Source organism: Arachis stenosperma, chromosome 1, assembly GCF_014773155.1.
Source record: "Arachis stenosperma cultivar V10309 chromosome 1, arast.V10309.gnm1.PFL2, whole genome shotgun sequence".
Classification (NCBI taxonomy): domain Eukaryota; kingdom Viridiplantae; phylum Streptophyta; class Magnoliopsida; order Fabales; family Fabaceae; genus Arachis; species Arachis stenosperma.
In genome coordinates, this window is record NC_080377.1 from 109,996,723 (window position 1) to 110,006,313 (window position 9,591).

General features: G+C 41.1%; 1 non-coding gene across 1 annotated transcript; it reads right to left on the reverse strand.

Moving 5' to 3' along the window:
* Positions 1-1,658: 1,658 nt before the first annotated feature.
* LOC130954585 (small nucleolar RNA R71) lies at positions 1,659-1,766 on the reverse strand. Its single transcript, XR_009076358.1, has one exon. It is a non-coding gene; the product is annotated as a small nucleolar RNA R71 (small nucleolar RNA).
* Between the last annotated feature and the right edge of the window lie 7,825 nt (positions 1,767-9,591).

A 9,591-nucleotide genomic window follows, 5' to 3' on the forward strand; every position in this document is an offset into this window, starting at 1 on the left:
GCTTGGCTGGCTGTGAAGCCATGTCTAATTCCTGGACCGGAGTCTTAGACTAGCATTGCAATGATTCCTGGAATCCAAATTAAGAATTCTGAAACCTTTATTTTCTATTTCCATATAATTTTCAAAAAATCCAAAAAAAATTACAAAATCATAAAAAACCAAAAAAAAAAGATTTTATGTTTCTTGTTGAGTCTAGTGTCTAATTTTAAGTTTGGTGTCTTGCATGCATTGTTTATTTGATCTTGGGTCTATTTTCAAGTCAATAGTACAGGGAACTGAAGATTCAGAACATGCAGCAGAGGAATTACACAGAAAAAGCTGGGCGTTCAAAACGCCCAGTGAAGAAGGACAGACTGGCGTTTAAACGCCAGCCAGGGTGCCTGGTTGGGCGTTTAACGCCCAAAAAGGTAGTGCATTGGGCGTTAAACGCCAGAATGTGCACCATTCTGGGCGTTTAACGCCAGGATGGCACAAGAGGGAGGATTTTGTTTTCAAATCAATTTTTTTTCAAGTTTTTAAAGTTTTTCAAAATCAAATCTTTTTCAAAATCAATTTCTTTCCTTTTTCAAAGATACTTGCTAACAATTAATGATTTGATTGAACAATTCAAGTATGTTGCCTTTTCTGTTGAGAAAGGTTTAATGTTTGAATCATATCTTTTCTTGTTAGGCAAGTCATTAATTTTTAAAATCAAATCTTTTTAAATTGTTTTCAAAATCATATCTTTTCAATCATATCTTTTTAAAAGCATAATTTTTCAAACATATCTTTTTAATCACATCTTTTTTAAAAACAGTTTTCAATCATATTTTCTTTCAAAATCTTTTTCAAAAATCACTTGATTTCTTTCCCACTTTTAGTTTTCGAAAATTATCAATCAATTTTTCAAAATGTTTTTAAAATCTTTTTAACTTAATTTTCGAAAAATCTCTTCCCCTCTTCTCACATCCTTCTATTTATGGAGTACCACTCCTTCTCAATGCACAATTCGAACTCTATCTGATTAAGTTCGAATTCTTCTTCCTCTTCCTTCTAATTTTCTTCTTCTCTGACACCTCAAGGAATCTCTATACTGTGACATAGAGGATTCCACATTTTCTTGTTCTCTTCTCTTTCATATGAGCAGGAACAAAGACAAAAGCATTCTTGTTGAAGCTGACCCTGAACCTGAAAGGACCTTGAAGCGAAAGCTAAGAGAAGCTAAGGCACAACTCTCTGTAGAGGACCTAACAGAAATCTTCAAAAAAGAAGACATGGCAGCCGAAAACAACAACAATGCAAACAATGCAAGGAAGGTGCTGGGTGACTTTACTGCACCTACTCCCGACTTCTATGGGAGAAGCATCTCTATCCCTGCCATTGGAGCAAACAAATTTGAGCTTAAGCCTCAATTAGTTTCTCTAATGCAACAGAATTGCAAGTTCCATGGACTTCCATTGGAAGATCCTCATCAGTTCTTAGCTGAATTCTTGCAAATCTGTGACACTGTCAAGACTAATGGGGTTGACCCTGAGGTCTACAGACTTATGCTATTCCCTTTTGCTGTAAGAGACAGAGCTAGGACATGGTTGGACTCACAACCTAAAGAAAGCCTGGACTCATGGGAAAAGCTAGTCAATGCCTTCTTGGCAAAGTTTTTTCCACCTCAAAAACTGAGTAAGCTTAGAGTGGAAGTCCAAACCTTCAGACAGAAGGATGGAGAATCCCTCTATGAAGCTTGGGAAAGATACAAACAATTGATCAAAAAATGTCCTTCTGACATGCTTTCTGAATGGAGCATCATAGGTATTTTCTATGATGGTCTCTCTGAACTGTCCAAGATGTCTTTGGATAGCTCTGCTGGAGGATCTCTTCATCTGAAGAAGACGCCTGCAGAAGCTCAAGAACTAATTGAAATGGTTGCAAATAACCAATTCATGTACACTTCTGAAAGGAATCCTGTGAACAATGGGACAAATCAGAAGAAAGGAGTTCTTGAGATTGATACTCTGAATGCCATATTGGCTCAGAACAAAATATTGACTCAACGAGTCAATTTGATTTCTCAAAGTCTGTCTGGAATGCAAAATGCACCAAGCAGTACTAAGGATGCTTCATCTAAAGAAGAAGCTTATGATCCTGAGAACCCTTCAATGGAAGAGGTGAATTACCTAGGAGAACCCTATGGAAACACCTATAATTCTTCATGGAGAAATCATCCAAATTTCTCATGGAAGGATCAACAGAGACCTCAACAAGGTTTCAACAACAATAATGGTGGAAGAAACAGGTTTAGCAATGGCAAGCCTTTTCCATCATCTTCTCAGCAACAGACAGAGAATTCTAAGCAGAACCCCTCTGACTTAGCAACCATGGTCTCTGATCTAATCAAAACCACTCAAAGTTTCATGACTGAAACAAGGTCCTCCATTAGGAATTTGGAGGCACAAGTGGGACAGCTGAGCAAGAAAGTTACTGAACTCCCTCCTAGTACTCTCCCAAGCAATACAGAAGAAAATCCAAAAGGAGAGTGCAAGGCCATCAACATGGCCGAATTTGGAGAGGAAGGAGAGGAAGTGAACGCCACTGAGGAAGACCTCAATGGGCGTGCACTAGCCTCCACTGAGCTTCCCAATGAGGAACCATGGGAATCTGAGGCTCAAAATGAGACCATAGAGATTCCACTGAACTTACTTCTGCCATTCATGAGCTCTGATGAGTATTCTTCCTCTGAAGAGGATGAGTATGTCACTGAAGAGCAAGCTGCTAAATACCTTGGAGCAATCATGAAGCTAAATGACAAGTTATTTGGAAATGAGACTTGGGAGGATGAACCCCCTTTGCTCATCAGAGAATTGGATGACTTGTCTAGGCAGAAATTACCTCAAAAGAGGCAGGACCCTGGGAAGTTCTCCATACCTTATACCATAGGCACCATAACCTTCAAGAAGGCTCTGTGTGACTTAGGGTCAAGTGTAAACCTCATGCCTCTCTCTGTAATGGAGAAGCTAGGGATCTTTGAGGTGCAAGCTGCAAGAATCTCACTAGAGATGGCAGACAATTCAAGAAAACAAGCTTATGGACTTGTAGAGGATGTTTTGGTGAAGATTGAAGACCATTACATCCCTGCTGATTTCATAGTCCTAGAGACTGGGAAGTGCATGGATGAATCCATCATCCTTGGCAGACCCTTCCTAGCCACAGCTAAGGCTGTGATTGATGTTGATGGAGGTGAACTGATCATTCAAGTGAATGAAGAATCCTTTGTGTTTAAGGCTCAAGGATATCCCTCTGTCACCATGGAGAGGAAGCATGAAGAGCTTCTCTCAAATCAGAGTCAAACAAAGCCCCCACAGTCAAACTCTAAGTTTGGTGTTGGGAGGCCACAACCAAACTCTAAGTTTGGTGTTGAACCCCCACATTCAAACTCTAAGTTTGGTGTTGGGAGGTTCCAACATTGCTCTAAGAAAATGTGAGGCTCCATGAGAGCCATCTGTCAAGCTACTGACATTAAAGAAGCGCTTGTTGGGAGGCAACCCAATGTTATATTTTATATATTTTTCTTTGTTATTTTATGTTTTCTGTAGGTTGATGATCATGAGAAGTCACAAAATCAATTGAAAAAGCAAAAACAGAATGAAAAACAGGAAGAAAAATAGCGCACCCTGGAGGAAGAACCTACTGGCGTTTAAACGCCAGTAAGGCTAGCAGATGGGCGTTTAACGCCAGAAAGGGGCACCAGACTGGCGTTAAACGCCAGGAAAGGGCAAGAACCTGGCGTTAAACGCCAGAAATGGGCACCAGCCCGGCGTTTAACGCCAGAATTGGCTAAAAACGCAATTTTGCATGCCATTTGGTGCAGGGATGACTTTTCCTTGACACCTCAGGATCTGTGGACCCCACAGGTTCCCCACCAACCCCACCACTCTATCTCTTCTTCACCCATTCACCAATCACCTCAATACCTCTTCCCCAAAAACCCTTCACCTATCAAATTCCATCTTCTCTTCACCACTCATATCCATCCTTCATAAAACCCCACCTACCTCACCCTTTAAATTCAAACCACTTTCCCTCCCAAACCCACCCATACATGACCGAACCATGAGACCCCCTCTCCTATATAAACCCTTCTTCACCCCTTCATTTTCACACAACCTAAACACCACTTCTCCCCCTCTTTGGCCGAACACAAAGCCATTCCCTTCTTCCTCATTTCTTCTTCTTCTCCTCTATTCTTTCTTCTTTTGCTCGAGGACGAGCAAACCTTTTAAGTTTGGTGTGGTAAAAGCATTGCTTTTTGTTTTTCCATAACCATTTATGGCATCCAAGACCGGAGAAACCTCTAGAAAGAGGAAAGAGAAGGCAAAAGCTTCTACCTCCGAGTCATGGGAGATGGAGAGATTCATCTCAAGGGTGCATCAAGACCACTTCTATGAAGTTGTGGCCTTGAAGAAGGTGATCCCCGAGGTCCCTTTTTCACTAAAAAAGGGTGAATATCCGGAGATCCGACATGAGATCCGAAGAAGAGGTTGGGAAGTTCTTACCAACCCCATTCAACAAGTCGGAATCTTAATGGTTCAAGAGTTCTATGCCAATGCATGGATCACCAAGAACCATGATCAAAGTGTGAACCCGGATCCAAAGAATTGGCTTACAATGGTTCGGGGGAAATACTTAGATTTTAGTCTGGAAAATGTGAGGTTGGCATTCAACTTGCCCATGATGCAAGGAGATGAACATCCTTACACAAGAAGGGTCAACTTTGATCAAAGGTTGGACCAAGTCCTCACTGACATTTGTGAAGAGGGCGCCCAATGGAAGAGAGATTCAAGAGGAAAGCCGGTTCAATTGAGAAGGCATGACCTCAAGCCCGTGGCTAGAGGATGGTTGGAGTTTATCCAACGCTCAATCATTCCCACTAGCAACTGGTCCGAAGTTACTCTAGACCGGGCCATCATGATTCATAGCATCATGATTGGAGAAGAAGTAGAAGTTCATGAGGTTATAGCCCAAGAACTCTATAAGGTGGCGGACAAGTCCTCTACCTTGGCAAGGTTAGCCTTTCCTCATCTCATTTGTCACCTCTGTTATTCAGTAGGAGTTGACATAGAGGGAGACATCCCCATTGATGAGGACAAGCCCATTACTAAGAAAAGGATGGAGCAAACAAGAGACCCCTCTCATCATGAAATCCCTGAGATACCTCAAGGGATGCACTTTCCTCCACAAAACTATTGGGAGCAACTAAACACCTCCCTAGGAGAATTGAGTTCCAACATGGGACAACTAAGGGTGGAGCACCAAGAACATTCCATCCTCCTCCATGAAATTAGAGAAGATCAAAGAATCATGAGAGAGGAGCAACAAAGACAAGGAAGAGACATTGAGGAGCTCAAGCACTCCATAAGACCTTCAAGAGGAAGAACAAGTCGCCATCACTAAGGTGGACCCGTTCTTTAATCTCCTTGTTCTTTATTTTCCTGTTTTTCGAATTTTAGTGCCTATGTTTATCTATGTTTGTGTCTTGTGATCATTAGTGTCTATGCCTAAAAGTTATGAATGTCCTATGAATCCATCACCTCTCTTAAATGAAAAATGTTCTTAATTGAAAAAGATAAGAATTGCATGAATTTTGAATTTTATAACAGTTTAATTATTTTGATGTGGTGGCAACACTTTTATTTTCTGAATGTATGCTTAAACAGTGCATATGTCTTTTGAAATTGTGGTTCATGAATGTTGGCTCTTGAAAGAATGATGAAAAAGGAGACATGTTACTGAGGATCTGAAAAATCATTAAAATGATTCTTGAAGCAAGAAAAAGCAGTAGAAAAACAAAAAAAAAGAAAAAAAAAAGAAAAAAAAACGAAAAAAAAAAAGGGAGAAAAGAAAACGAAAAAAAAAAGAGAGAAATAAAGTTGTGATCCAAGGCAAAAAGAGTGTGCTTAAGAACCCTGGACACCTCTAGTTGGGGACTCTAGCAAAGCTGAGTCACAATCTGAAAAGGTTCACCCAATTATGTGTCTGTGGCATGTATGTATCCGGTGGTAATACTGGAAGAAAGAGTGCTTTGGGCCACAGCCAAGACTCAATAAGTAGCTATGTTCAAGAATCATCATACCTAACTAGGAGAATCAATGACACTATCTGGATTCTGAGTTCCTAAAGAAGCCAATCATTCTGAATTTCAAAGGATAGAGTGAGATGCTTGGAGACAAGCAACAATTTAAGTTTGGTGTCGTGATGAGCGGATAATTTATATGCTTCTTGGCATTGTTTTTAGGTAGTTTTTAGTAGGATCTAGCTACTTTTAGGGATGTTTTTATTAGTTTTTATGCAAAATTCACATTTCTGGACTTTACTATGAGTTTGTGTATTTTTCTGTGATTTCAGGTATTTTCTGGCTGAAATTGAGGGACCTGAGCAAAAATCTGATTCAGGCTGAAAAAGGACTGCTGATGTTGTTGGATTCTGACCTCCCGGCATTCAAAATTAATTTTCTGGAGCTACAGAACTCCAAATGGTGCGAACTCAATTGCGTTGGAAAGTAGACATCTAGGGGTTTCCAGCAATATATAATAGTCTATACTTTATTCGGGCGTAGATGATGCAAACTGGCGTTCAACACCAGTTCCATGCTGCATTCTGGAGTAAAACGCCAAAAACACATCACAAACCAGAGTTAAACGCCAAAAACACGTTACAACTTGGTGTTTAACCCCAAGGGAAGCCTCTGCATGTGTAAAGCTCAAGCTCAGCCCGAGCACACACCAAAGTGGGCCCCAGAAGTGGATTTCTGCACTTAGACTTATTTCTATAAACCCTAGTAACTAGTTTAGTATAAATAGAACTTTTTACTATTGTACTGGGGGTCTTTTTCCCTATTTTTGAATTCACTCTGCTATACCTCAAGTATTAATGCAATTACTATTGTTCTTCTATTCAATTCAAGCTTATTCTTGTTCTAAGATATCACTCGTACTTCAACCTGATGGATGTGATGATCCGTGACACTCATCATCATCCGTCCTTATGAACGCGTGCCTGACAACCACTTTCGTTCTACAAGCGAGAGCTAGAGTGTGTATCTCTTGGATTCCTTAATCAGAATCTTCGTGGTATAAGCTAGAATTATTGGCGGCCATTCCTAAGATCCGGAAAGTCTAAACCTTGTCTGTGGTATTCCAAGTAGGATCTGAGATGGGATGACTGTGACGAGCTTCAAACTCGCGAGTGTTGGGCGTAGTGACAGATGCAAAAGAATCATTAGATTCTATTCCGACATGATCGAGAACTGACAGATGATTAGTGATGAGCGGATAATTTGTACGCTTTTTGGCATTATTTTTAGTATGTTTTTAGTATGATTTAGTTAGTTTTTAGTATATTTTTATTAGTATTTAGTTAAAATTCACTTTTCTAGACTTTACTATGAGTTTGTGTGTTTTTCTGTGATTTCAGGTATTTTCTGGCTGAAATTGAGGGACCTGAGCAAAAATCTGATTCAGAGACTGAAAAGGACTGCAGATGCTGTTGGATTCTGACCTCCCTGCACTCGAAGTGGATTTTCTGGAGCTACAGAAGTCCAATTGGCGCGCTCTCAATGGCGTTGGAAAGTAGACATCCTGGGCTTTCCAGAAATATATGATAGTCCATACTTTGCCCAAGATTTGATGGCCCAAACCGGCGTTCAAAGTCACCTTCAGAATTTCCAGCGTTAAACGCCGGAACTGGCACAAGAATGGGAGTTAAACGCCCAAACTGGCACCAAAGCTGGCGTTTAACTCCAAGAAGAGTCTCTACACGAAAAATGCTTCATTTCTCAGCCCAAGCACACACCAAGTGGGCCCGGAAGTAGATTTTTATGTCATTTACTCATCTCTGTACACCCTAGGCTACTAGTTCTCTATATATAGGACCTTTTACCATTGTATTTTCATCTTTCAATCTTAGGATCTTTTGATCATGTTTTTATGATTGAACCCTCTTTGGGAGGCTGGCCTCACGGCCATGCCTAGACCTTATTCTTATGTATTTTCAACGGTGAAGTTTCTACACACCATAGATTAAGGTGTGGAGCTTTGCTGTACCTCGAGTATTAATGCAATTACTATTGTTCTTCTATTCAATTCCGCTTGTTCTTGTTCCAAGATATCACTTGTTCTTCAACTTTATGAATGTGATGATCCGTGACACTCATCATCATTCTCACCTATGAACGTGTGACTGACAACCACCTCCGTTCTACCTTAGATTGGGTGAATATCTCTTGGATTCCTGATACACGATGCATGGTTGATCGCCTGACAACCGAGCGCTCGCCTGACAAACGAGCCAGCCATTCCGTGAGATCAGAGTCTTCGTGGTATAGGCTAGAACTGATGGCGGCATTCAAGAGAATCCGGAAGGTCTAACCTTGTCTGTGGTATTCTGAGTAGGATTCAATGATTGAATGACTGTGACGTGCTTCAAACTCCTGAAGGCGGGACGTTAGTGACAGACGTAAAAGAATCACTGGATTCTATTCCGGCCTGATTGAGAACCGACAGATGGATAGCCGTGCCGTGACAGGGTGCGTTAAACATTTCCACTGAGAGGATGGGAGGTAGCCACTGACAACGGTGAAACCCTTGCATAAGCTTGCCATGGAAAGGAGTAAGAAGGATTGGATGAAGACAGTAGGAAAGCAGAAAGACGGAAGGGATCAAGCATCTTCATACGCTTATCTGAAATTCCTACCAATGAATTACATAAGTATCTCTATCTTTATCTTTATGTTTTATTCATCATCTATACCCATTTGAGTCTGCCTGACTAAGATTTACAAGGTGACCATAGCTTGCTTCATACCAACAATCTCCGTGGGATCGACCCTTACTCGCGTAAGGTTTATTACTTGGACGACCCAGTGCACTTGCTGGTTAGTTGTGCGAAGTTGTAGTGATCACAATTTCGTGCACCAATTAGTCGTGCTGTGACAGAGCATTTGGACCATTTTCACTGAGAGGACGAGAGGTAGCCATTGACGCCGGTGAAACCCGAACATACAGCTTGCCATGGAAGGGAGTAAGAATGATTGAATGGAAGCAGTAGGAAAGCAGAGATTCAGAAGGAACACAGTATCTCCATGCACTTATCTGAAATTTCCACCAATGAATTACATAAGTATCTCTATCTCTATTTTATGCTTTATTTATCTTTATATTCGAAAACCATTATAACCATTAGAATCCGCCTAACTGAGATTTACAAGATGACCATAGCTTGCTTCATACCAACAATCTCCGTAGGATCGACCCTTACTCACGTAAGGTATTACTTGGACGACCCAGTGCACTTGCTGGTTAGTTGTGTGAAGTTGTGACAAAGTGTGATTCACGTTTGAGAGCTCCAAGTCTATTGGCGCCATTGTTGAAGATCACAATTTCGTGCACCAGTGTGCGTACGCACAAGTGTCAAAACATAAAAGGGTCTGTCCACTCGCACAAACTGTGCTAGCGCCCCCAACAGACTGGCCTTCCCAACGTGTGCGTGCGCACAAGTCTGTGCCTACGCACAGGTTGAAATTTTTCCTTTGGTGTGCGTGCGCACAGACTGTGCCAACGCTGC